The 27,997-nt window shown below is 41.3% G+C and overlaps 1 protein-coding gene and 1 long non-coding RNA gene across 2 annotated transcripts in view; one reads left to right on the top strand and one right to left on the bottom strand.

Moving 5' to 3' along the window:
* The window catches only part of LOC115584345 (uncharacterized), a 64,711-nt gene that overhangs the window by 26,919 nt on the left and 9,795 nt on the right, over positions 1-27,997 (bottom strand). The window lies entirely within an intron of this gene.
* LOC115584347 (uncharacterized) lies at positions 3-2,156 on the top strand. Its single transcript, XR_003984524.1, has 4 exons — positions 3-248; positions 1,008-1,227; positions 1,343-1,511; positions 2,096-2,156. It is a non-coding gene; the product is annotated as an uncharacterized LOC115584347 (long non-coding RNA).

Raw genomic sequence — 27,997 nt, 5'->3', positions numbered from 1 at the left:
AGTCGACCTTTGAAATGGAATGAAGCCCGCGGCAGACAGTTTACAGTGGAGTGGAGCGCGCCCCAGTAACAGTGTCACAAAAGTGGCATCACGTTTTTACGTGTGGGCAACGTAGCTGCGAGAGGTCGCTGATTGACACGTGGGTTGCCCTATCGAAGAGGCCCAGAGGTCAGCCGATTGACACATGAGTGAGGGAGGTGTTCGTCCGCTCTCTCCGCCACCACCATTCATACTGTGCATCCTCAAAGGTAGGTAATGAACACACCTACTGATATTATCAACATATGCTAACGGAACCTAAATAATAAAGTTAGTTAGCGCTGTCTAAGCCATCATTCGTTAATCATTTATTACCATGAATTCATAGGGATGTTAGCTACCGCATTATATTAGCTACCGCATTTAGCGTTAGCTGCAGTTGGGGCAATGTGCTAACCTAGGTCAGAATGTTAAGATAAGTTGAAAACTGTATTGATTCCAAATTCACGTCACTGCAGCAGAATCAAAATGAGATAGGAGTTACAGTAAGACAAGTGATAAAACCATACACACACAAAAAATACAATACAATACCTAGATGAAAACAGAAATCAAGTTGGAGCTATATGAGATATGGAGTATGGGTTATTGTTGCATAGAATCTGTAGTAGGGCTGGGCGATATGGACTAAAAGTCATTTTTTCCGTGGCCGGATAATTTCATACGTCTATTATTAATGGCCCGCGGTAAATCTCACTCCCACCACTCACTCATACTACAAATCCCATAATGCATTGCAACAGCTGAGACAGGTCAAAAAAGCAAACTGGCGGCTCAAGGGCAGAAATGTATAGTCATTTTGTTGTGCTGTATTGCGCTTAAAAATATGAAACACACATAAAGTGTTGATGTCTGACAGGACAGATAATGCTGAACTAGGCCAAATTACAATCATTTGTAATGTAACACTTAAATAAGACAGTTCCTTTGTCACTTTAGTTATTAAATGTTGATTTTTTGTATTCTAGTTATAAGATGCCACGAGGGTCAACAACAACAACCTGCGTGAGCTGCAAAGCAGCTATTGGTGTGGCCACTAAGTGCTGCAAATATTGCCAGTCAGTGCAGCCAAGAAAGCAAAGACTGGCAAAAAAACTGCAGAAATTTGAGGCCAGAAAGGAGACGTGGTTGAAAAACCAAAAAAAAAACCAAACCACCTCTCATGTTATTGATGAGGCATCTGTTTTGGTATGTGTTTAACTTCTGTGGTTATTATTTACATAATTACAGCCCACAATGTTCCAGATATTTATAATTGCTTATATTTCTGTATATTTTATATAATATATATGTTTATTTTCAGGTCGAAAAGTTAAACACACTGGGGTACAAGGCCATAGTCTTTATTGGAAAGAAAATGAAGAAGCAGAAAACCTGGTCTGCACAAGTCCTCCAGCCAAAATGGCAGCTGTCAGACCATTCTCAAAAATGCCTTGACAGAATGAAGGCTCTCTATGAAGTGTTAATTAATGGTAAGTGTGTGCGATTATGTAAAATCTTACTCCACAGTCAACATAAAAAGAAATGTGGCACAGACACAGCAATTACAGTTGGGAATTTTCTTGGTTTCGCTGTCACAGGGCAAACCACAGTGGGCCAAAAATAGCTATTCACCTGTTTTATATATATATATATATATATATATATATATATATATATATATATATATATATATATATATATATATATATATATATATATGTATATATATAAATAGTCGACAGAGACCTAGTTTCTTTTACTAGTCAGTGAGCCATTGATAGTCTGCTATACATAGCAAAAGAGTCAACAGCAAGAGGCATTGCTCAATTCCACTTCAAAAAACTATACACATATCTCCACTTCACATGAGTTAAAGAGATCCTACAATTTGCACCAGAGTACAAAATCAGCCTCGCCTCAGTTCTAAAGAGAGCATAGAGTCCATAGGGCAGCATTTATAGACAGAAGAATACAAAAGACATATACATTTCCTTATGGAGCACACTCACTGCTAGAAGGGAAACATTTGTTCTTATTACAGGAGGTTAATAATTCCTCTTTTTGTACTATTGAGGTTGTACTAACCAGCAGCCCACCACCAGTCCTCGTCCCATCCAGTCCACCATCCAGCAGACCACCAGTACTACCATCCAGCCTCCCACCAGTCCTCCTACCATCCAGCCCACCACCAGTCCTGCCATCCAGCTCACCACCAGTCCTGCCATCCAGCTCACCACCAGTCCTGCCATCCAGCCCACCACCAGTCCTGCCATCCAGCCCACCACCAGTCCTACCATCCAGCCCACCACCAGTCCTCCCATCCAGCCCACCACCAGTCCTGCCATCCAGCCCACCACCAGTCCTACCATCCAGCCCACCACCAGTCCTCCCATCCAGCCCACCACCAGTCCTGCCATCCAGCTCACCACCAGTCCTGCCATCCAGCCCACCACCAGTCCTCCCATCCAGCCCACCACCAGTCCTGCCATCCAGCCCACTACCAGTCCTGCCATCCAGCCCACTACCAGTTTACCATCCAGCCCACCACCAGTCCTCCTCCCATCCAGGACACCATCCAGCCCACCACCAGTCCTACCATCCAGCCCACTACCAGTCCTGCCATCCTACCCATCACCGAACCACCTCAGCAGAAACGCAGTAAGTTCTGCTGATATTTTCAAATAGCATATAAATCCTGATTCAATTGTTAGTTGTGTTTTTTTTTTCATTTGTTGTTTAATAATGGTATACATGATAACTGTGTTAAACATTTAATCTGTCTATCCTTCTTAAACTGAAATAATACTCTAAATGAAGAAATGTATTTAAATTTGGAAAAAACAATAGAAGTGACTGATTAGGGTGAGGTGACTTCTGAGGTGTTATACTAGTAACTAGTGTAATATGAACTAGACAATTCCCCGCCGGGAAATCGCGAGAGTGGGCTGTGCGCTTTGCCCCGTGACTAAAAAGCAAACATGGCATCAGCAAAGTTTCCTCACCATCAAGCGGGAAAGGCCTTAAGGAACAGACACATGAAGTTTTGTGGTCCTAGTTTCAGAAATGTGGTAATAGGAGCGAGTTAAAAAAGGCCGCAGTTTTGCAAATCCTCTTTCCGATTTACATTGGAGTGAATGGAGCAGTTGAGAGCTGAATGGACCAGGTGAGAGGTACTCTTGTCGGTTAGAGGCAGATAAATCCAAAACCATAAATCCTACCGATAAAGTCGACACATTGGCAGAAAGACAAGTGTGGCTACTACTCTGGAAATTATCACTGTTTTTGAGTAAAGTTTGTGGCTGGGAGCATCACTGAAAGAGAACATTCCTGAGAGTTTTTTAAAGTCTCTCACCGTTCAAAAATTATACATCTTAGGAAAAAAGTTCAAATGCAGCTCAAATACACAGGACTTGTGCCTACATTTTAAAGTTTGAATAGTTTTTCTAGGTGAATGTATGCCAGAGCAGGAGATGTTTGAAAAACATCGCAGAGTTGCCAGTTTTTTGACCTCATCCCATTCATTCCTTATGGGAAGTGTCTCGCAGCTGTTCGCGTCTTACAACGTGAAACATTAATATTCTGGAAAACTGAATAATAGCAAACAGAGTCCGATCAAGCCGCACATTGAATGAGTGAAAAAATAATCGTTAAATGTAGTTTAAATGTTGGGAAATATACTGTGTGTGTGCGTTTGTGTGGGAGTATGTGAGTGCACGCTTAAGCATGGCTGTGTGTATGTGTGTGTCTACATGTCTCTCTGTCTGTCTGTCTCATGTGTGTCTCCTGTCTGTCTGTCTGTCCGATGTGTGTCTCCTGTCTGTCTGTCTGTCTGTCTGATGTATGTCTCCTGTCTGTATGTCTGTCACTCTCTCTCTTTGCCCAGCTGATTTCGGTTGCTAGGTGACAGTTGGCAGGGTCCGTAGCAACGGACTGTGAGGGAGTCAGTTGGCCCTCTCCAAACTGCTGCACGAACATTCCCCCCATACACAATCATTGAAAACCCAGAATTTCTCCAAAATCACTCACCATCGTTCAAGGATCACAGTTCAAAAACTACACATCATAGGAAAAAAGTTCAAATACAACAAAAATACTCAAGACCTGTGCCTACATTTTAAAGCTGGAATGGTGTTTCTAGCTGAATGTATGCCAGAGCAGGAGATGTTTGAAAAACATCGCAGATTTGCGAGTTTTTTGACCTCATCCCATTCATTCCTTATGGGAAGTGTCTCGCAGCTGTTCGCGTCTTACGACGCGAAAGATTAATATTCTAGAAAACTGAATTATAGCATACAGAGTCCGATCAAGCCGCACATTGAATGAGTGAAAAAATGATCGTTTAATGTAGTTTAAATGCTGGGAAATATACTGTGTGTGTGCGTCTGTGTGCATGTGAGAGCACGCTTAAGCAGCTCTGTGTGTGTGTGTCTACATGTCGCTCTGTCTGTCTGTCCGTCTGTCTGTCTGATGTGTGTCTCCTGTCTGTCTGTCTGTCTGTCTGATGTGCGTCTCCTGTGTGTCTGTCTGTCTGTCTGTCTGTCTGATGTGTGTCTCCTGTGTGTCTGTCTGTCTGTCTGTCTGTCTGATGTGTGTCTAGTGTCTGTCTGTCTGTCACTCTCTCTCTTGGCCCAGCTGTTTTTGGTTGCTAGGTGACCGTTGGCAAGGGCCGTAGCAACGGCCTGTGAGGGAGCTGATTTGAGAGCAATTTCTGCCTCACATCTCGGACGTCAAACTAGTGCTATTTGGTCAAAATCACACATGATATCGACAATTTTTTTTCACGATCGAGCCAGAAAGGCCTTAAAGAACACACTCATTAAGTTTTGTGGTCCTAGCTTCAGAAATGTGGAAATGGCAGCGAGTTAAAAAAGAGTGCAGTTTTGGAAATCCTTCTCCCGATTTACATTGGAGTAAATGGAGCATTTCAGAGCTACTCTTGTCGGTTAGCGGTCGATAATTCAAAAACCGTAAATCCTACCGATAAAGTGGACACATTGGGAGAAAGAAGACAAGTGTGGCTACAACTCTGGAAAGTATCACTGTTTTTGAGCCTAATTTGTGGCCAGGATCGTCACGGAAAGAGAAAATCTCTGAGCGAATTTTTGAATCTCGCTCACTCTGTCAGTTGGTCCTCTCCACTGTGCTGCACGAACATTCCGCCATACACACTCATTGAAAACCCTGAATTTCTCCAAAATCACTCACCGCCATTCAAGGGTCACAGTTCAAAAACTACACATCGTAGGAAAAAAGTTCAAATACAACAAAAATACTCAGGACTTGTGCCTACATTTTAAAGCTGGAATGGTGTTTCCACGTGAACGTATGCCAGAGCAGGAGATGTTTGAAAAACGTCGCAGATTTGCGAGTTTTTTGACCTCGTCCCATTCATTCCTTATGGGAAACTTTATCGCAGTTTTCGCGACTTACGTCACGAAAAATTGATATTTCGTAAAGCTGAATATTAGCAACCCGAGTCCGAATGAGCTGCACATTGAATGAGCGAAAAAATAATCATTAATGTAGTTTAAATGTTGGGAAATATACTGTGTGTGTGCGTTTGCATGCATGTGAGTGCAAGCTTAAGCATGGCTGTGTGTGTGTGTGTGTGTGTGTGTGTGTATGTGTACATGTCTCTCTGTCTGTCTGTCTGTCTCATGTGTTTCTCCTGTCTGTCTGTCTGTCTGTCCGATGTGTGTCTCCTGTCTGTCTGTCTGTCTGTCTGTCTGTCTGATGTATGTCTCCTGTCTGTATGTCTGTCACTCTCTCTCTTTGCCCAGCTGATTTCGGTCTGTCTGTCTGTCTGATGTGCGTCTCCTGTGTGTCTGTCTGTCTGTCTGTCTGATGTGTGTCTCCTGTGTGTCTGTCTGTCTGTCTGATGTGCGTCTCCTGTGTGTCTGTCTGTCTGTCTGTCTGTCTGATGTGTGTCTAGTGTCTGTCTGTCTGTCACTCTCTCTCTTGGCCCAGCTGTTTTTGGTTGCTAGGTGACCGTTGGCAAGGGCCGTAGCAACGGCCTGTGAGGGAGCTGATTTGAGAGCAATTTCTGCCTCACATCTAGGACGTCAAACTAGTGCTATTTGGTCAAAATCATACATGATATTGACAATTTTTTTTTCACGATCGAGCCAGAAAGGCCTTAAAGAACACACTCATTAAGTTTTGTGGTCCTAGCTTCAGAAATGTGGAAATGGCAGCGAGTTAAAAAAGAGTGCAGTTTTGGAAATCCTTCTTCCGATTTACATTGGAGTAAATGGAGCATTTCAGAGCTACTCTTGTTGGTTAGCGGTCGATAATTCAAAAACCGTAAATCCTACCGATAAAGTGGACACATTGGGAGAAAGAAGACAAGTGTGGCTACAACTCTGGAAAGTATCACTGTTTTTGAGCCTAATTTGTGGCCAGGATCGTCACGGAAAGAGAAAATCTCTGAGCGAATTTTTGAATATCGCTCACTCTGTCAGTTGGTCCTCTCCACTGTGCTGCACGAACATTCCGCCATACACACTCATTGAAAACCCTGAATTTCTCCAAAATCACTCACCGCCATTCAAGGGTCACAGTTCAAAAACTACACGTCGTAGGAAAAAAGTTCAAATACAACAAAAATACTCAGGACTAGTGCCTACATTTAAAAGCTGGAATGGTGTTTCCACGTGAACGTATGCCCGAGCAGGAGATGTTTGAAAAACATCGCAGATTTGCGAGTTTTTTGACCTCGTCCCATTCATTCCTTATGCGAAATTTGTCGCAGTTTTTCGCGACGAGCACAGCCCACTAACTAGACAATTCCCCGCCGGGAAATCGCGAGAGTGGGCTGTGCGCTTTGCCCCGTGAAGAAAAAGCAAACATGGCATCAGCAAAGTTTCCTCACCATCAAGCGGGAAAGGCCTTAAGGAGCACACACATTAAGTTTTGTGGTCCTAGTTTCAGAAATGTGGTAATAGGAGCGAGTTAAAAAAGGCAGCAGTTTTGTGTGCTCCGCACAGCCCACTATGGACACCTATAGCTCTGCTATAGAGGTGTCCATAGTGGGCTGGCGAGCACAGCCCACTAACTAGAAACATTTGCATTTCCTAAGAAAATACAGTGTGAATGCTGAAGACTGAAGCGAAATCTGCTGAACGTACTGCCGAAAATGCATAAAACTATAAGGTTGAATGGTCGGGAATTTGCAGAAAAAGCAGAATTTTCCAATAGCTGGTAAGGCAGAAAGGCAAGAGGTTTAATGGGCTAACAAAGTTCAACATTTTGGTAGCTGAACAGTTTTTCTAGCTGAATATGAAGTTGAATTTTCAAAGGAGTTGAAAAGGCAGAAGTTGAATATCTAAAAAGGCTAAAAAGCTGTAGAGAAAGAGGGCTGAAAGAGCTTAAAAAGGTGAATAAAGGCTGAAAAGGCTAAAAAGCTGTAGACAAAGAGGGATGAAAGAGCTTGAAGAGGTGAAAAAAGGTTGAAAAGGAGAAAAGTTAAAGGCAGAAAAAGCTTAAAATGGCTGCACACATGGTGGAACAGGAGCAGAGCCAAAGACTAAAATGTCCCCATTAGAATGAATGGGAAAATGCCTCCCAAACCCCTGTGATTTTTGAAAAAACTGTAACAGTTATCACCAAAATATTTATATATTACAAAGTTGGAATGGTGTCTGTATCTCAAAAGAAAGATGAATATTTTAAAAAGCTGAAAAGGCAGAAAAGCTTAGGAGGGCTAAAAGAGTTCATAAAGTTTAACATTTTCATTGCTGAACATGGAAGCGGAATGTTTAAAGGAATTGGAAAGGCAGAAAGATGAATATTTTCAAAAGCTTAAGGGCAGAAAAGCTTAAGGGGGCTAAAAGAGTGGAAAAAGTTGGACATTTTAATTGCTGAACATGAAGTTGAATGTTTGAAGGAGCTGAAGATATAGAAAAATGAATTTCTGAAAAGGCTAAAAAGCTGTAGAGTAAGAGGGCGGAAAGCAGGGGCGTAGCCAGACACTTTTTACCGGGACACATGCCCCGGTAAACATGTGCTGTGCCCCCCTGTAAAATTCCAGATTAAATTTCACATTGAGTCTATTTTTCATCACAGACAGTTTATGATCACAGAATGGAGTAGTTGACAGCTCCTGTGACAGGTGAAAGCAGGAGAAGATGCAGGTGGACAGTCAAGTCAGAGAAGAAGTGGAGGAGAGAGACAGACGAGAGAGAGGGAAAAGACATGAGGGACCATCACTTCATCACACTGAGGGAACAGATTCCATAGAAACAGATATATCTGTTGAGGAGGACATTGGTCAGACGCAAGACTATTCAGATTCATAGTGCATTTGTCTGTTTGGCACTAATATGATGAGGATGTGTTTGTGTGTGTGTGTGTGTGTGTGTGTGTGTGTGTGAGGGGATGGGGGGCTGTGCCCCTGTAAAGCTGCAGGGCTCCTGGCGGAAAGAGCTTAAAAAGGTGAAAAAAGACTGAAAAGGCCAAATAGTTGCAGAGTAAGAGGGCAGAAAGAGGTTTAAAAGGTGAAAAAAGATGAACAGTTGTAGAGTAAGAGTGCTGGAAGAGGATAAAATGGTCATAACATATGAAAAGCTGTAGAGTAAGAGGCCTGGAAGAGGTTAAAAAGGTAAAAAGAATATGAAAATCTGTAGATTAAGAGGGCTGGAAGAGGTCAAAAGGTGAGAAAAGGATGAAAAGGTAAAAAAGTTTAAGGGTGAAAGAGCTCAAATAGGTGAGAAAAGGATGAAAGGTAAAAAGATGTAGAGTAAGAGGGTTGGAAGAGGTTAAGAAGGTGAAAAGAATATGAAAATCTGTAGAATAAGAGGGCTGGGAGAGGTTAAAAAGGTGAAAAGAATATGAAAATCTGTAGAATAAGAGGGCTGGAAGAGGTTAAAAAGGTGAATAAAGGATGACAAGCAGTAGAGTAAGAGGCCTGGAAGAGGGTAAAAGGTGAAAACATATGAACAGCTGTAGAGTAAGAGGGCGGAATGAGCTTAAAAGGTGAAAAAAAGACTGAAAAGGCCAAAAGGTTGTAGAGTAAGAGGGCAGAAAGAGGTTAAAAAGGTGAAAAAAGGCTGACAGGTGAGAAGTTAAAGGCAGAAAGAGGTTAAAATGGCTGCAGACATGCTGCAGCAGGAGCAGAAACACAGACGAAAATGTCCCCATAAGGAATGAATGGGAGAATGCCTCCCAAACTCCTGCGATTCTTGAGAAAACTATCATAGGTATCGCCAAAACATGCTATATGGTGAGTAACAGGAGACATTGCTGAACGCACTCATGTCATTTATATTTCTGTAAAATGCATAATGAGGGCACAGGAGCGAGAGACAAAACATGTACCGTCTGCGATCCTCCAGAAATTTCGGCTCAAAATTAACATTGCGGCTTATGGGGAACATTCAGGAGTGCTTGTCGCTCTCGGGCTTCTAAATCCAATACCGTAAGTCCTACAACTGAAATGAGACCATCAGCTGAAACCCAACAAGATTTCCTACATTTATATGCCTATATTGTCTATGTCAAGTACAAGATGTGGGATCCAAATCAAGCTGAAGCAAAAAAAAAATCCCGTTTTCGGAGCTGCTCCTCACTCTGGGGTGCGGCAGTTGATGATGTCACGCACTCTAGCTCACGCAATACACACCCATTATAAACTCAGAAGACGGGCTTAAAATCCTTAAAACTAAAACTGCGACCATTTCAAAACCGTACAAGATTTTTAAAAACTGAATACAAGGTCAATAGTTCAAGGTTTTGTGATTCATTTAAAGTTTGAATGGTGTCTCTTGCTCAACGTATGACGAACAAGAAGAGGTTGAAAGTCGATGAGTTTTGAAGAGGATTTGAAGCTTTTCCCATCTGCTGCAATGTTAAATTTTTTTTGGTAAAAGCTGAATAGCTGAAAAAGTTGAAAAGTTGAAAAGTTGAAAAGAAGAAGGTTGAAAGAGCTGAAAAAGCTGAACATTTGAATATTTGAATGGTTTGAATAGCTGAACGTATGCTGAATTTATAGCAGAATGAAATTTGAAAAAATCCCCATAAGAATGAATGGGCAAAATTTTGCATTAAAAGCTTAATATCTCCAAAAGTATAAAAGATTGAAACGAGAAAAATAGACGCCATCATGTCCTTAAAAAGCTGAACATTTTGATATTTGAATGGTTTGAATAGCTCAAGGTTTGAAGGAGGAGAAGAGTGCTGAAAAACGTACGGAAGCAGGAATAATAATAAACCCCAGAAGAACAATAGTGTGAATGCTTGCAGCATTCACACTAATAATAACTTTAATAAATTCCAGAAGAACAATAGTGTGAATGCTTTCAGCATTCACAATAAAAAGAGGCGCGAGCAATAACAATAGTGGGCTGTGCTCCGCACAGCCCACTATGGACACCTCTATAGCTCTGCTATAGAGGTGTCCATAGTGGGCTGGCGAGCACAGCCCACTAATAAGAACTAGACAATTCCCCGCCCGGAAATCGCGAGAGTGGGCTGTGCGCTTTGCCCCGTGAAGAAAAAGCAAACATGGCATCAGCAAAGTTTCCTCACCATCAAGCGGGAAAGGCCTTAAGGAACACACACATTAAGTTTTGTGGTCCTAGTTTCAGAAATGTGGTAATAGGAGCGAGTTAAAAAAGGCCGCAGTTTTGCAAATCCTCTTCCCGATTTACATTGGAGTGAATGGAGCAGTTGAGAGCTACTCTTGTCGGTTAGAGGCAGATCAATCCAAAACCATAAATCCTACCGATAAAGTAGACACATTGGGAGAAAGAAGACACGTGTGGCTAAAACTCTGGAAAATATCACTGTTTTTGAGCCTAATTTGTGGCCAGGATCATCACGGAAAGAGAAAATGTCTGAGCAAATTTTTGAAGTTCTCTCACTCTGTCAGTTGGCCCTCTCCACTCTGCTGCACGAACATTCCGCCATACACAATCATTGAAAACCCAGAATTTCTCCAAAATCACTCACCGTCATTCAAGGATCACAGTTCAAAAACTACACATCATAGGAAAAAAGTTCAAATACAATTTAAATACTCAGTACTTGTGCCTACATTTTAAAGCTGAAATGGTGTTTCTACGTGAACGTATGCCAGAGCAGGAGATGTTTGAAAAACGTTGCAGATTTGCGACTTTTTTGGCCTCCCCCCATTCATTCCTTATGGGAAACTTTATCGCAGTTTTCGCGACTTATGTCGTGAAAAATCAACATTTCGTAAAGCTGAATAATAGCAACCCTGAGTCCGATCGAGCCGCACATTGAATGAGCAAAAAAATAATCATTAAATGTAGTTTAAATGTTGGGAAATATACTGTGTGTGCGTTTGTGGGCATGTGAGTGCACGCTTAAGCATTGCTGTGTGTGTGTGTGTGTGTGTGTGTGTGTGTGTGTGTACATATCTCTCTGTCTGTCTGTCTGTCTCATGTGTGTCTCCTGTCTGTCTGTCTGTCTGTCTGTCTGTCCGATGTGTGTCTCCTGTCTGTCTGTCTGATGTATGTCTCCTGTCTGTCTGTCTGTCACTCTCTCTCTTTGCCCAGCTGATTTCGGTTGCTAGGTGACAGTTGGCAGGGGCCGTAGCAACGGACTGTGACGGAGTCAGTTGGCCCTCTCCACTCTGCTGCACGAACATTCCCCCATACACAATCATTGAAAACCCAGAATTTCTCCAAAATCACTCACCATCGTTCAAGGATCACAGTTCAAAAACTACACATCATAGGAAAAAAGTTCAAATACAACAAAAATACTCAAGACCTGTGCCTACATTTTAAAGCTGGAATGGTGTTTCTAGCTGAATGTATGCCAGAGCAGGAGATGTTTGAAAAACATTGCAGACTTGCGAGTTTTTTGACCTCATCCCATTCATTCTTTATGGGAAGTGTCTCGCAGCTGTTCGCGTCTTACGACGCGAAAGATTAATATTCTAGACAACTGAATTATAGCATACAGAGTCCGATCAAGCCGCACATTGAATGAGTGAAAAAATGATCGTTTAATGTCGTTTAAATCGTGGGAAATATACTGTGTGTGTGCGTCTGGGTGCATGTGAGAGCACGCTTAAGCAGCTCTGTGTGTGTGTCTACATGTCGCTCTGTCTGTCTGTCCGTCTGTCTGTCTGATGTGTGTCTCCTGTCTGTCTTTCTGTCTGTCTGATGTGTGTCTCCTGTGTGTCTGTCTGTCTGTCTGTCTGTCTGATGTGTGTCTAGTGTCTGTCTGTCTGTCACTCTCTCTCTTGGCCCAGCTGTTTTTGGTTGCTAGGTGACCGTTGGCAAGGGCCGTAGCAACGGACTGCGAGGGAGCTGATTTGAGAGCATTTTCTGCCTCACATCTAGGACGTCAAACTAGTGCTATTTGGTCAAAATCATACATGATATCGACAATTTTTTTTCACGATCGAGCCAGAAAGGCCTTAAAGAACACACTCATTAAGTTTTGTGGTCCTAGCTTCAGAAATGTGGAAATGGCAGCGAGTTAAAAAAGAGTGCAGTTTTGGAAATCCTTCTCCCGATTTACATTGGAGTAAATGGAGCATTTCAGAGCTACTCTTGTCGGTTAGCGGTCGATAATTCAAAAACCGTAAATCCTACCGATAAAGTGGACACATTGGGAGAAAGAACACAAGTGTGGCTACAACTCTGGAAAGTATCACTGTTTTTGAGCCTAATTTGTGTCCAGGATCATCACGGAAAGAGAAAATTACTGAGCAAATTTTTGAGTCTCTCTCACTCTGTCAGTTGGCCCTCTCCACTCTGCTGCACGAACATTCCGCCATACACAATCATTGAAAACCCTGAATTTTTCCAAAATCACTCACCGTCATTCAAGGATCACAGTTCAAAAACTACACATCATAGGAAAAAAGTTCAAATACAACAAAAATACTCAGGACTTGTGCCTACATTTTAAAACTGGAATGGTATTTCTAGCTGAATGTATGCCGGAGCAGGAGATGTTTGAAAAACGTCGCAGATTTTCGACTTTTTTGACCTTGTCCCATTCATTCCTTATGGGAAATTTGTCGCAGTTTTTCGCGACTTACGTCACTAAAAATTTCTATTTTGGAAAACTGAATAATAGCATACCGAGTCAGAACGAACCGCACGTTTTGATATATTTTTTGTCTGTGTGCGCTCAACGGTGTGGGACGAGTTAGCGATAGAAAAACGTGAGGAGGGGGAATAATAATAAGAAAAGGCGCAGCCCACTATGGACACCTATAGCTCTGCTATAGAGGTGTCCATAGTGGGCTGGCGAGCACAGCCCACTAATAAGAAGAGGGTTAAATAAATCAACATATGGTGTATATGAAACAAAATATGGTAGCCTACAAAAAGAGAAATATGCCTCTCAACTCAAGTTTTACTTATTAAAGAACAAAAGCTGACATTTTTGGTCAACATCACACAAACTTCAGAGGCACAAACACGTGAACACGTAGGTCCCGCTGTAGATGGATCTATATCCAACATGTACATGCTCAAATATGGCCATGGTTGGGCTGGCACGTTTGGGGGCGCATCAGCGGTAGCGGGAGGGTTGTTCATATGAGCACTGTCTTCCTTGGCACATTTGAGTGCTGCCAGTGCAAGACAATCAGAGGCAGTGTTGGCTTAGCATGTCATGACATATTTCATGCCGTTTTTCTAAGAAAAATAAAAGAAAATGTATATTATATGGGTCATTTTTTTTTTACAAAAAAATTGCCAAAATTGTAGTTTGTAAATTGAGTAGTTAAACTACAAAAAATTTCCCAAAAAGTAGTTGAAATACTTGAGGCAGCACAAAATATGAATGTAGTTTAACTACCAGCAAGTTACAGCAAATTGTAGTTAAGTCAAGTTTAAGTCACCCTAACACTGCTTGCGGTCTTCTCATGTTGGATGTGTTTTGTTCCCTTAGCATGACTTGTGAGGGCTGCCTCCCCCATATTGTTAACATCAAAGATCTTTTTGTAAAGCTTACATCTCGTACGTTGGTCATTCTCTTGTTCGCTTTTAACTAAAGTTTGTATCTGTCTTTCGAGAGCCATGAAATATGAAATGCACACTTGCCCGGCACTATACTAAAGACTAAAAGACACTAGACCAAAAAAATCCCCCTCTATCACTTGTAATCTTATGTGTACTTTTTTTTAATGTTTTGGTGTAATTTTAATTATCATCTGCAGCCTCTCTGTGCTGCTCTGTGTTGGGGCTGTCAGCCATGACCTCCTCCAACTACGCTCTTTACTGCAAGTGCAATAAAACCTTTGCAAGTTAAAAGCCAATACTTTATCGATACACGTGTTCAACATACAGATACGGATACTGTTCCGTTCCGTTTTCTTTTCCGCTTTTTCCGTGAGGGTTGCGGAGATGTTTTTATCTCCCCTTTTATCAGGGGAGGTTACTGGGGCCAAATCCAGTGACTGTGGGCGAAGGCCAGGGCACACCCTGAACGAGTCGCCAGCTCATTGCAGGACCCTTACTGATGGCAGTGGCTGCCACACAGGTGCCAACTGCGCATCAGGAGCAATTTGGGGGTTCAGTATCTTGCTCAAGGATACTTCGGCATGTAGCTCAGTTCCACCCCAGGGGAGCCGGGATCCGAACCAGTGACCTTCCGATCACTAGTCCAGCAGCTCTACCCACTAAGCTACAGCCGCCCCCCAGATACGGATACATCATCACAAATTTTCTTGCAGGTAGTTAGTCATTTGTCAGGATGTGATGCTGCAGGTGATACACTGGGCTGTGTTCTGCTGCCTGGCAACCGAGGTCTCTGTTTACAAACTGCTAACGGCAAATCCTACTGTTCCTGTCGTTATGTTACATTATGTGGAAGGTTATCCAATTGATACAATTGATTTCATTTAACACAACAAAATTCCATGACTTTTCAAAAACTTTAAAGAATTGTACTAATTCCATGACTTTTCCAGGCCTGGAAATTTTGATTTTAATATTCCATGACTTTTCCAGGTTTTCCATGACCACCCTGTATAGTTAGTAATGTTGTCTCTATTGATGGTTGGCTTCTTGATAACAGACCGCACACGTGAGTCATTGTTATTCATTGTTTGGACTTTGTACTCCAATAAATCTCTTATTTGGGTACCAGGTTTTGTGTGACTGAACCCTCCTTTGCTTAATCTGTTGTTTTATGTTGAACCTTGATACCCTGGTCCACCTGGGGGTGTAACATTATTCACTTTTCATGAAATTAACTTCTGAAAGTATAGCAGTACATAACTCAAGTGTCAACTCTTGTTTAAGATATTGTTTATATGCAAGAAAACATGCTTAATCCCATTTGGAAGGGTAATGCTGAAAGTTCTGTTTTTCTGGTTTGAGGTACACTGGAGAACTTTGGCCATAGCAGGTGTAATCTTCTAGACAGAAAGGTCATCGTGGACTTAAATTGAAGCCTACAAATGTTGGAAGTTTTTTACATCCATGTAAGGCAGTGATATGTATAATAAAATGCTTGAAAATTATCACCTTTGATGACAATTTGTCAGGCGGACACACATTTTTTTGCCTTTTGGGATAAACTGAGGGTGATATTTGAAAATAGAAAGGCAGTATGCTCCAGAATATTATTCTAATAGTTTCCCCTATGTGTCAGGATACACCATGCAAAATGTCAGACTTATCTGACCATTTATGCAGTTGCAGTACCCTAATATATGCAATTACATCATTTCGCTGGACGCTTTTCCCAAAAAGGGTTTTTTTTTGGCCCATGAGGCCAAACGGCCCCGAGTTGGGGGTGGAGGTAGCAAAAAACATCCTGAGGGGTGGACCTGAAGCCCAAAGCACAAGACGAGTTTATCACCTCGCATATTCTGGATTTTTGTTCACGTTCAAGTGGAGAGGCAAAACATGGTGGTAAGATTTTAAATTGCACCTTCACTATACGACTTTATACCGAAGTCATTACACTTGCCAAAGAGATAGGTAAGGAACATATTTTGTATCCATTGTTAAATCTAACTGTCATGGTTTGTGAAATCTGTTGTAGTTTCTTGAATTTTGGGTTCTGTCTTGGTTCTGGTTTTGTGTTTTATTTACTGTTTTATTTTGTAGGTTCTCGTGCTGTCATGTTTTGCTTTACACTTCCAGTGTTTTTCCTCTCTCTCTTGTCTTGTCATTGTTTCGCCTGCCCATATTATGTCTCCTGCTTGTGTTCCTCCTTAAGTCTGCTTTTCCCTCCACATCTGCCTTGTGTTAGTCTTGTTGGCCCTGTCCTGTTCTTTGTGTCTTTCTTACCTTAAATGCTCCCAGCGGAATAAAAAGCTGCGTGGAGGACAGAGTAAAAGAGCATCATACATGCCACGTAACAGAGACATGCCCGCTGGAATCAAGGGCTGCAGTCGTATAGTCATTTCTGCTTAGGAAGGTTCCTAACTGACTGAAATGAGTGGAAGTGACCCGGAAGTAGTTACGTTGTTGCCATGACAAGAGTTGTTTGGATTCTCTAAATTCTAAGGAAGGGTGCCTCAATAGGCATAGGAACCACTGGACCATCCTCTACGAAAGGAAAGAAGATAATTCCATACCACAATTCTTACATTTAAATCAGCGCACCACTGTGTGTTCCCAAAGACGATTGAGCAGCTTGTTACACATTCAGTCTGTATCAACCCGAATAACTTCAAAATACCACAGCCGACGCACGTCAGTGACGTCCACAGTCATTACTTCATTACATAGCTGAGGGTGAGTTCAGTTGGATCCTTTCAGCACAGCAGTTGTTTTTTCGTAAATCCTTTTGAATTCTCCTTTCTTTGACCGCATGCCATTTTTCATCAGGGTTAGGGAAAGGTGATTAGGAAAGGACTTAAGGGGGGACTATTCAACGAACATTCCCTCCTAGTCACCTTGATTCAGTCATTCCCCTCACTTGTCTGTCTCCACCTTTCCTACGTTCTGGTTTGGTATTTAAGTCCTGTTTTTGTCCACTGATTGTGGATTACTTTGATTCTCTGCCTGTTGTTTTCATTTAGTTCTCTTACTATTGACCTGCTGTGTTTATTATTTCTGTGTTAAAACTGAAGTCATTGAATTTTATGCCTGTCATCCCCTGCATTTGGGTCAACCTTCTGGAATCCATTGTGACATTAACTTATAGTCTTACTCAATCAATATCTGTCATGTAAAACTGTGATCTTGCATGTTAGTAAATTATGTTGTAGTGAAAAAAAATCTCTGTAGAGTTCCTGGTGGAGACTTTGTATTTATGTAATACTTTTTCCCCTTCTCTCTATTTTTTTTTTATTTTTTATTTTATATTTTTTTTGTGGTTTTAAAGCATTGATGCCTCCAAAGAAGATGGTTCTTTGGGCTGCATGGTAAATGATGACCACAGACATCCCAACTACAGGATGAAGCGAATTGACATTGCTGGAAGTACACACCTGTGTCTTATTGCTCTAAAAGGCATAAAAGAAGGTGAAGAAATTACATTTGATTTTGGAGGAGAGGACTGCCCATGGCGAAAGGAGGTACGTGTCAGAACTAATGTTTAAGTATATAAAATTCAAGAATGTCTTAGAATAACTTTGTGATTGATGATATCTTTGTTTGAAACTATATAAATCCAATTTCAATATATATGTATTTTTTTCTATTGAATATTAAAATGTGGGATATTCAGGACACATCTAAACCTTGATAAACCCTTTTCCCAGGGGCCAAATGTCACTCTAGTCTGGGACATGCCCTCACTTAGTCTTGTGTTGTAAATGCAGCGCACCCTTCCTTCACTGCGCTCCGTCCCTCCTCTGAAGCCCGAACAGTACAGTAGTATCCAAGGGCGTAAGTTTGGTCTCAGCTTTGTAAGGGACACTGCCCAGCAACCTATCTCTCCCCTGGCCTTTTTAACCCACACAGGGGAAACAATGTACTCACTGAATTATGCTGAACAAGTAAATACTTTATTAAATGAATGTATTTCAAAATAATGCATCAATGAATAAAATGTAGACCTTATATGATAAGTACATGCATTACACTTATCTAACATATTAGAAAGAACTTTTGAATATTACAGGAATAGCCAAGGTTTTGGCTTTATGGAACAAACTTTGTTTATCATTCAAAATAAAAGAGAAAAAACCCCATCTCCTTGGCCAATCATTTCTAAGCCCCGCCCATTGCAAAAATACATTTGTCCGTGGCGGCCATGTTTTGTTTTTTCTCATTTATAGTACATATGTGTCTTTTCATCCCCCGAAGCCGTATACCAAATTTGGTGTTGATAGAGTCAATCTTTCAAAAGTTCTATTCATTTTACTGTTTTTCACACTATGCTAATTAGTCAAACATCTAAGTGGGCGGAGCTTTATGGTCCAAGAGGCTTTTTGTAGAGCACATTGAGCTGGACTTGGTTGTCAAATTTCAAGTCAATCAGACTTACGGTGTGAGGGGCGTGGCCTTCCCAAAATCGCATTTTCAAGCCTTAGTTACAGCGCCACCATCTGGCTGACTGGGCTCATATTTTAATAAAAGTTGATGCACATCATTTCCAGTCATTGGGCCAAGTTTCAAGTTTCTGGCACATTCCAGCTCACGGGAATTTGAGCTCAAGCGGCAGACAACAAATAATAATAAATATAGCCGCAAGCGGCAATCCGCGGGTTCTAACCTTTTTCACCCCAAACCGGCCACCCTGACCCTCATCCCCCGCAGTCGATGACATCGGCCACCGTCTTCCTCAAAGATCTGTGCAAAACATACCCATGATAAGCCCCAGATTTCTCAAAATTGTTTTTTCAGCTACATGCTAATGGCATTTATAGCGCCCCCTATAGGTTGAGCTCAACATGCTTTTGTAGGCAGATTACCAGTCCAGTCATGAGCCTACCCACCAAGTTTTGTGATGACAGGGCTAAGGGTGTGGGAGTTATGGCCAATCATTCATAAACCCCGCCCATTGCAAAAATACATTTGTCCGTGGCGGCCATGTTTTTTCACCAATCTGGCTCATTTATAGTAGAAATGTGTCTGCCCGTCCCCCGAAGCCGTATACTAAATTTGGTGTTGATAGAGTCAATCTTTCAAAAGTTCTATTCATTTTACTGTTTTTCACATTATGCTAATTAGCAAAAAATCTCATGTTCTGATAAAAGTTGATGCACATAATTTCCAATCATTGGGCCAAGTTTCAAGTCTCTGGCCCATTCCAGCTCACGGGAATTTGAGCTCAAGCGGCAGACAACAAATAAAAAATATAGTCGCAAGCGGCAATCCGCGGGTTCTAACCTCGTTCACCCCAAACCAGCCACCCTGACCCTCATCCCCTGCAGTCGATGACATCGGCCGCCATGTTCCTCAAAGATCTGTGCAACACATAATCATGATAAGCCCCACATTTCTCCAAAGTGGATTTTCAGCTACATGCTAATGGCATTTATAGCGCCCCCTATAGGTTGAGCTCAACATGCTTTGTTAGGCGGATTCCCAGGCCTGTTTGGAACCTACCCACCAAGTTTGTGATGATAGGACAAAGGGTGTGGGAGTTATGGCTAATCATCTCTAAGCCCCGCCCATTGCGAAAAGACATTGGTCCGTGGCGGCCATGTTTTTTGAGCAATCTGGCTCGTTTATAGTAGAAATGTGTCTTTTCATCCCCCGAAGGTGTATACCAAATTTGGTGTTGATAGAGTCAATCTTTCAAAAGTTCTATTCATTTGACTGTTTTTAACATTATGCAAATTAGCAAAAAATCTGTAATAGCGGCTTTCATGGTGCATGAGGCTTTTTTGTAGAGCACTATCAGGAGGACGTGTACAAGAATTTCAAGTCTCTGGGTCCTTCCAGCTCGCCATAAATGAATAAAACGCAAACAATGATGGTTAATGACGAATAGCCCACGCCCACTTTCACCTATCAACATTGCACTCAAGATATTACTTAATACTCGCCCCTAGAGCATGCATACCAAATTTGGTGAAATTACGTCCAATGGTCTTTGAGATACGCACGTGTAGCATTTATAGCGCCCCCTATAGGTTGAGCTCAACATGCTTTGGTAGGCAGATTCCCAGTACAGGTGTGAACGTACCCACCAAGTTTTGTGTTGATAGAGCAAAGGGTGTGGGAGTTATGGCCAATCATTTCATAGCCCCGCCCATTGCGAAGATACATTGGTCCGTGGCGGCCATGTATTTTGACCAATCTGGCTCATTTATAGTAGAAATGTGTCTTTTCATCCCCCGAAGGTGTATACCAAATTTGGTGTTGATGGAGTCAATCTTTCAAAAGTTCTATTCATTAGACTGTTTTTCACATTATGCTAATTAGCAAAACATCTAAGTAGGCGGAGCTTGATGGTCCAATTGGCTTTTTTGTAGAGCACATGGAGCTGGACTTGTGTGTCAAATTTCAAGTCAATCAGACTTACAGTGTAAGGGGCGTGGCCTTCCCAAAAATGCATTTTCAATCCTTAATTACAGCGCCACCATCTGGCTGACTGGGCTCATATTTTAATAAAAGTTGATGCACATCGTTTCCAATCATTGGGCCGAGTTTCACATTTCTGGCCCATTCCAGCTCACGGGAATTTGAGCTCAAGCGGCAGACAACAAATAATAATAATGATAAACCGGCACAATTCCAGAAGGGTTCTACACCTTTGGGGTTAGAACCCTAATAATAATAATAATAATAATAATAATAATAATAATAATAATAATAATAATAATAATAAATATAGCCGCAAGCGGCAATCCGCGGGTTCTTACCTCGTTCACCCCAAACCAACCACCCTGACCCTCATCCCCTGCAGTCGATGACATCGGCCGCAGTGTTCCTCAAAGATCTGTGCAACACATAATCATGATAAGCCCCACATTTCTCCAAAGTTGATTTTCAGCTACATGCTAATGGAATTTATAGCGCCCCCTATAGGTTGAGCTGAACATGCTTTGTTAGGCGGATTCCCAGGCCTGTTTGGAACCTACCCACCAAGTTTTGTGATGATAGGATAAAGGGTGTGGGAGTTATGGCTAATCATTTCTAAGCCCCGCCCATTGCAAAAAGACATTGGTCCGTGGCGGCCATGTTTTTTGACCAATCTGGCTCATTTATAGTAGAAATGTGTCTTTTCATCCCCCGAAGGTTTATACCAAATTTGGTGTTGATAGAGTCAATCTTTAAAAAGTTCTATTCATTTGACTGTTTTTAACATTATGCAAATTAGAAAAAAATAGCGGCTTTCACGGTGCAAGAGGCTTTTTTGTAGAGGACTGTATGAAAAATTTCAAGTCAATAGCCCTCATGGCTTGGCAGGGAGAGCCTTTCAAAGTTTACACCCCATGTTATAGCGCCCCCATCTGACAGATTGGGATCAAATTTTTGGAGCAGCATTTGGATGTCATTTATACTCAAGATTTGTGTCTCTAGGTCCTTCCAGCTAGCCATAAATTAATAAAACACAAACAATGATGGTTAATGATGAATAGGCCACGCCCACTTTCACCTATCAAAATGGCACTCAAGATGTTAGTTAATACTTGCCCTGAGAGCATGCATACCAAATTTGATGATTCTTCATAGCAGAAGCCTGACAGGAAATGAACTGGTTCGGGTTATGAGTTAAATCTGTTTTCTAAATCTGCAGAGGGTGTCTGGTGAACAATGAATACAGGGACTCCATTTTGTTTCAACTACTTGTATTAACAGTTTCACACTTTAACTGAAACAGCTGAAATACATCCTATCTGAAAATATGGCAGTGTCCATGATATGAAAAAAAAAGTAAAGTTATGTATTTTTCGATCGAATGAGCTATACAAATGTGAAATAATGACAATACATAGTTTTGCTTATAATTAAAAGTATTAATTAGCACTATATTTGAAACGACATGAGAGTTCATACATCCACAGCAAGGCAGCACAGCATTTCCACATCATTGCAATAAATGTCTTTGTTAGGACAATTAATAACATGTAATGTCTTGTAACATCAAAGTAAACACCAAATATCCATTGAAAACACTCATCATTATAATATCAATAAACAAGAACCTTTTTGTAAAAATACCAAAACACACATTTTGTTTGTGTGTGTCCTTCAGCATATATATGGTTGCTTGACAGATGTTTTTTTATATGAATACAACCTGGTGTATTCAAAAGTTCCCCTTACAAAATTCAGTGTTCAAATAAAACATTCAAGATGTTGTATGTCATAAGTCAATGTCCCAAAAGAATCAGTCAGTGCTGCATATGTCATATTTGATTATTTTTAGCCAAACATGGTAGAACACACTAGACAATGTCATCATGAGTCCCTTCGTCTTTGCCCACACACCTGATGTTGTATGTCATAATACTGGCTTGGGAAAGCCTGAAAGAAAATAGAAAACATTTGTAGAATTAGTTATTGTGCCACATATATGGGCAAGGTCGGTAAACAGGTAACTGAGTGATGGCCTACCTTTTCCTGATTGAAGAAGTGATCCAGTAGTTTTGCCAGGCCAAAATCCTGCATGTTGATTGATGTAGTGCATCAGGAGAATGGAATTGCCCAAAGTAATGAGAAGGGCTTTCTGTACATACTTGACGGTCTGCCCAGGGGGGTTCCAGGTGAATTTGGAGATGATGTCTGTGCTCCTAATAGATACAGACATGGCTATAATTTATGGAAACAATTTGAGGTAGATGGACATAGGATTAGGAATTGTAAATGACATATTTAGCATGAAAAGCATGTGAATGTGATCAGTGTGTTAAAATGAGTAACTTACCTTTTTATGTAAGTTTATTTTCTTGAACTTGTGGTTGAAGGTATTCTGGACAACTATAGCTTCATATGAGTCTTTGGATTAGGATGTGGTATTCAAACAGGTGTAGGTTCCACAGCTTTTGATGGGAAATATTGGATGCTTCTCCACAGGTTAAGGTTTCTTTAAGAAAATGTGTGTAATGAGGATATATTTTGGAGACATACTGTCATTGCAATTCAGCCAATGTCATGATATAAAACAGAAGGCAAAGCAGGTAGCGAAAGAAAGAATGAATGATTTTCTATGAAACAAGTTAACTGTACCATATTAATTAACACCCAGTCATATAAATAAGAAAGATGTGATAACTCACCTGATAGAGGTTTACCTGTTGAAGGAGAAGTAGTCTAGTTGGATTGATATGGGATGCTGCCTCAGTGTGATGGTTGAAGGGCTCTATCTTGCACTCAGCGCAATTGACTTTGTACACTGGCGCTTGTGTAATTCCTATTTTGAATTCGACGCACATTGGAATTTTCCCTCCGCAGACGCACGTCCTTAAATTAGGGAATGACTTTGCGCTCCGGGGGCGGTTCAGCGAAAAGAGGAGGCGTGTCCCGGCGCAAACGTTCACTGGTGCTATTTTGCCGTTTCAAAAAACACTTGCGCCACAGACCAGGAAAAACCTAGTCTAAAGTCAGTGGCGCTTATTCAGATGCTATTTTAAGGGCGCATGCTTGGCCATAATGTAGCGTGTGCTTAACGTGCATACACTTTGCTTCTCTTATCTACAAGGAAGCAGCTCCCGTTTTTGCAACCCATGCAAAAAAAAAGTTGAAAAGATTTAAACAGAAGAACTAATTCTTTTTCCCTCTGATATGCGACGCGCCCGCCGTAGCCGTGAGGGTCCGGGAGTGGCAATGCGCGATGTGCTCCTAGTGGAGCGGGTGGACGGAGATGGAGTTGTAGGAGGAGGAGGAAGGGGCACAACAGGAGCAGGTGGTGCGTTTGGAGACTTGAGGCGATGCGCCTGAGAGGCTGCAGCAACATCGACACCCGGTCAAGACGGGCATTAATACCTTGCCGCATCCCGGACGGTGCGGTCCAGTCTGACAATGCTGCCAGGGCGTGTAGTGGGTCCGGATCCTCTGCACCTTGGTGTTTGCGCTGCTCCCTCATCAGCTGGCCGTTGCGCACTGCTCCCGTGGCCCAGTGCGATGTCCTGGGGATGCCAGCCTTAGAAACAATTGTGGCAATTTCCTCCCACGCCCGTTTAACCAAAGCTAATTTGGATGGATTTCTCCCATCCCCATACAAGGCCACTTCTCGGTCTTTTACTGCCCTGACGAGAACGTCGGTCTCCTCGGCTGTGAACCACTCCTGGCGTGCGCCTGGCAAATTCGCCATTATAAAAGCAATCCGCCATGGAACAAGCGCGCCTGCTTTTAAAGGGAATGTGAGATGACGCTCTGATTGGTTTATTGCACGTTACGCCCAAACCACACCTTTGAATAATGTAGCTACTTCAGACCAACCCATTTTAGATTTGCGCCGGGCGCAAGAGTCATTTATCCCGCCGGCATAATAACAACAGCGCCTGAGATCCGCCCACAAAGCTACTTGCGCTTTGCGTTTGATACTTGCGTTTCAGATCGTTAAGATAGAGCCCGAAGTGTGTGTGTGTGTGTGTGCGTGTGCGTTGTAAGCTTCCTCAAATATGAGAAATGACAATAACATGGGTTGATTAACAGTGGGGGAAAGAAAGTCTACAGAAGTGCATCATGTACCCGGCCATGATAGGTGTAATATACTGGGAGCATCAGCAGTCTTGGATGTACAGGTGATCAGTTTAATTGATTTTGTCATTTGGTACAAAATGTACACATTAGGTGTATTTCATTGCTAAGCATGTCTGCATTGAAATAATGGGAGACTCCTTTTATATTTCTTTCTTTATTTGGATCCCCACTAGCTCCAACAAACTGGTCGCTAGTCTTTATGGGGTCCATTGGAGTCTCCCAAGGTATTTCCTTTTCAGCAGAATAATGCTCAATATTGTTAAGCGAGTGTTTCAAATATAGAATGAAAGGGGGTCCTCTAGTTCTTAAGAATGTAAGATAAAATTAGATGTCTACATTAAACAAATTCATATATAGTTTTTATTTGATGCAAGAAAGAGAATAATGACATAAAAGACAAACCTTCCAATAAAACTATATTTATATTCTGCAGATCCCAAAACTTTGAGAAGAACAGTAGAAAACCCTTTTCTCAAAAATACTATAGACATATAGTGCCTTTTTTAGGGCAGGAAGGGCAGATGGCGGTTTCAGAATCTGGGCAAGAAGAGGGGTGCAAAAGATAGAGGATCTAATCTTCTTACGTTTGAACAGTTGTGTAAGAAATACTATATTTCTAAAAAACGTTTTTTAAAACATCTACAATTGAAACATTTCATATTATCAAAATATAAGCAGATAACATCTGAACCCCCATTACCACATTTTGAAAATCTCATAGTTCTCTATCAAAATGGGAGGAGACAGATTTCTTTATTTGATACAGCTCTCTTGTCACATGATAATGAGTATACCACTGAAAGATTAGAGGCATGGAGGCAAGATATGCAAGAAAACATAGAAGAAACTGAATGGGAAAAGGCATGCTTAAGAGCTCAAAAACAATCAATTAATAGAAGGATGAAGCTATAACAGTACAAGTGGTTGATGAGAACTTACGTTGCTCCAGTCAAACTCAACCTGTGGTCCCCTGACATCCCTTACACTTGTGTCAAATGTTTAGAGGAGAGAGGCACTCTGTTTCACTGTGTATGGGACTGTCCCAAATTAAAACAATACTGGAAAACAATCCTTCAAACCATAGCTGATGTTGTTAATGTGGAAGTCCCTTCTCAAGCAAAAGTGTGTATTAGGTATATATCCCCCAAATTTGATCATTAATTCAAAACAGACTACTTTAATTGATTTTGGACTCCTGCAGGCCAGGAGGATGATTGTCTTATATTGGAAAAAATTAGATGTACCTTCAAAACAGGTGTGGGTGAAGGAGATGGCGTCTTGTATTGTAATAGAGAAGCTGACTTACATAACAAGGGGAAAGGCAGAAGAATTTGAAGCAGTGTGGAAACCTCTAATGGAATTTCTTAGCCGTCAAGGTGTACAGTGACTTTGAAATTAGTCTGCTGCTGAGTGTGTCTATATTTAGTTATGTATAATAGTCTGTTTTGATGTGTTTGTTTAAATTTTTGTCATTTTAGAAACATAGTATAATCGGTCCTAAAAAATAAGTTATGTTAAAAATATTTACAAAATGCATGTGCAAACTTGTCACAGAACTTACAGACAGATGACTGATAATGGCATTATTTGATAATGTGTACAGGAAATAATGAAAATCTACAGAACTGCAATACGTACCATTTCATGATAGCTGTAATATACTGGCAGCACATCAACAAGTATGTTAGCACAATCTTTCACGTAAACATGATCAATTAAAGTGCCTTTGTCAGTTGTTGCTGTTTGTACATACTGGGTGTAATTATGTTCAGTGAAAAATCTCACCAGCTTACCATTATCCAGTGCATTTTCATTAAAGTCTCCCATAACGATTTTCATGCCAGGACATCGATCGATAAGGTCAATCAGTTGTTTTAGGTTTTGACAAAAGATGGCAACAGGATAACTTGTGGGTCTGTAAACAACTGCAGCAGTCAGGTTAATAGTCTTCACTTGAAATATCAAACATTCAATATTGTATCACTTTGTAGGCCATATTAGAACATCTTTTGTCACTGAATGATATATTCCAACTCCACCATGAGAGTCTTGTTTCAAATGTTGCAATTGTGGATGAGTATTGTCATAACTACCCCCTCGAGAAACATGTGTGAACAGGAAGCCTGTAAGACAGGGCTGCTGTGGTGGATCATTAACTCCTAACCATGTCTCTTCAAGGCAAATGCAATCAGCATTATTCATGTGAGTATTAGTTTGAACATCTGGAAAGTGAGCCTCAAGACTTTGAGTGTTGTGCAATATGATGGTAAAAGCAGATTGTGTGTTGTTGGTGGAAGAGAGAGGTGGTATAAATGGCTGCATTTTGCCCGTTGCTTCTGATACTTTTGCATTACAATAAATGGCAGATTCTTTAAAGTCCTTAATTGTTAAGCCACTTAGACTTGTAACACGACTTAGAGCGACATACGCATGTCCAGAGGAAAAAATCTTGCTGAGAGACACAACAACTCTCTCAATCGTTAAGCCTTGTACTTTGTGGATAGTGCATGCCCATGCCAACCTTATTGGATATTGTCTGCGTAAACCTCCATTACGGGTAACATTTTCTTCCTCGGGTTCTAGGATGGTTATCATTTTCCCTTCAGGGTCAATGTTGCGTGTTTTTGCCCGCTGTTTTTGACCGACCTTGGGGTCATCAAATGCCACATGGATGGAATTTGGGAAATTTTTGTCATTGCTTTCACTATCTTGATTGGCATCTACCATTTTAGCAATAGTTCCAAAAGCACCATTTACAAGTTCATCAGACACATCAATGTTTTTCAGCAACATGATACGAGCTCCGATTCCTACATGGATATATTTCTGGAGACATAAGACACAAGTATTGTAAACTCTGTGATGATGGCCATCTTTTAGCTGTAGTCTTCCTGTCTCAGCATTTCTCTCATAATCATGTGCTTCTATGGTGACAGACTCTGGACAGGTCACATTTAAGCGTTTCAGGTTATATTCATCAACCTCTTTATTTGTAGCATAAATGTTTAATGTGTCGTTGTCTTCTCCAGTTTCACAACTTTTGAGCATTTCAACATCACGGTCTTGGAGAGGTGTGCCCTTTGGATGAGTGCGTATACGATTCAAGGCATGAGCAAAGTCTGAGTCCTTTTGTCTGACTATTTGAGTGAGCTCAGCAATATGGAATTCATCCTCCCATAGGTTTATGTATTTGAAGTCGTTGTACAAAGCAGAACCTTTCACTGGGGGCAACTGATAAAAGTCTCCGACTGCAAGAATACACACTTTAGCAAATGCGGTGTTGTCACCTGGTTGCTTGATTTGTCTCAATCTTCCATGTACATATGTTCAAAGTCTGTGGTCAACCATAGATATTTCATCGATGATCAATATTTCAAGGTTTCCTAGTTTTGCACGCAAAGAGTTAATTTTTTCTTCTGTCAAGTTTTTGATGGGTAGGGACAGGTCTGTTCCGATTGAAAATGTATTATGTATAGTATTTGCAT

Source organism: Sparus aurata, chromosome 7, assembly GCF_900880675.1.
Source record: "Sparus aurata chromosome 7, fSpaAur1.1, whole genome shotgun sequence".
NCBI classification, from domain to species: domain Eukaryota; kingdom Metazoa; phylum Chordata; class Actinopteri; order Spariformes; family Sparidae; genus Sparus; species Sparus aurata.
The sequence above is the reverse complement of the archived record's forward strand: the minus strand, read 5'-3'. Positions and strand labels throughout refer to the sequence as shown.